Raw genomic sequence first — 1,461 nt, forward strand, 5'->3', positions numbered from 1 at the left:
CATCTGCTTTAGATGGGTGGCTTGCTTGCCGCAACTGCTTGCTTTCAAATTTCTATGACAAAGATTATGTGTTCACAAAATACATACTTGAAACCTTTTCTCTTGTTATTTCGGTTTATGTCATTCCTTGGATAATTTGTTGAGTACGCTGTGTAAATTAAATTCCCCCTATAGTTGGGCAATAAAAAGACAAACAACGTGATTTTGTTTTTATTTACTATGGGGAAATGACATGGACACAAGTCATATTTTTTATATTAAATCGTTTTACTACATGGCAAGTTTCACATCCATAAAGGCAAATGGTCTGAAAAGAAACTCATTATCCAGTTCAAGAATGGCTTAATATTGAAACAATACAAAAAGGACAGCCGCGTAGTTCTACAGAACTTTGGACTTCTACAATTACTTAAATTCCTCCATTCAATTTCGCTTTAACTAACGTACATGTATACCGTGTTTTTACTTTTTTAATTATTATTGATTAATATGATCGATTGTATTTTATTTTCATTATAGGCTATATGCAATGTGATCTTTAAAAACAGCTATGACCTGCGTTATTTACACAAATGCTGGCAAATGTTTTTAACTGTAAAGCTTTTTATATAAGCTTAATATATTTAATATTTATTTCTGAATTACATTAAATAATAAAACAGAAAGCTTTGTATATAAACTTAATATATTTAATATTATTTCTGAATTACATTATATAATAAAACGGAAAATTATAGACCCCATTTTATTGATATTTAAATAGTACAAGCTTATGTTTAACTATTCTTGTACATTCAGGCACTGTATTAAGCAGGACATAAATTACTGAATGAAAAGGCTTTCTGTTACCACATGTAAATGTCTAAAACGTTTGTTTATTTGAGAAATATATCTAACCAACTTCATCTAACTGCAATAAAGACAGCAAACAGTGCGCGAGAGTCGCGGGAATCAGTGACTGGAGTGCTCCGTTTTCAACTCCTCCCTCGACTTCAAGCGGCAAATCTCACCGATCGGTATTCGGTAAGTTCGATTGAGATGCCAGACGCCTCTCCCTGAATGAGGACGAGAATAGACAGCAGCAGCCATCCTCTAATCGTATTTGTGGCAGTTGTACAAGCGTTTGGGTGAACTCCATGCTGGTAGCGATAGCATTTACTATGCTGGCGGGAGTAAGAATACCCTGCTTCGCATCAGAACGGAAGTTGCGTGACGTCATGTGAAAAGGGCCTATTGTTACCAGTCCGAGTAAATGCAGAATCTATTTTACCGGATTGGACTTCATTTGCTTTGGAATCACCATATGACAAACAACAAGTGTGAAGGACCGAAAAACATTGGAAAGTGTGTCTTCTTAGTGCACACGACTAATCTGTGGTACTTCATCGTCTACAGTTATCTGGCAGAATAAAGTATGGAATATGGAATAAAATTATGGAATAAATTTGCGGTGAGTGATGT

General features: G+C 34.9%; 1 pseudogene; it reads left to right on the forward strand.

Annotated features, from left to right (window-relative positions):
- LOC107674417 (extracellular calcium-sensing receptor-like) overlaps positions 1-1,461 on the forward strand; it is an 8,979-nt pseudogene that overhangs the window by 7,297 nt on the left and 221 nt on the right.

This window comes from Sinocyclocheilus anshuiensis, unplaced genomic scaffold (assembly GCF_001515605.1).
Source record: "Sinocyclocheilus anshuiensis isolate Anshui unplaced genomic scaffold, SAMN03320099.WGS_v1.1 scaffold1173, whole genome shotgun sequence".
NCBI classification, from domain to species: Eukaryota; Metazoa; Chordata; class Actinopteri; order Cypriniformes; family Cyprinidae; genus Sinocyclocheilus; species Sinocyclocheilus anshuiensis.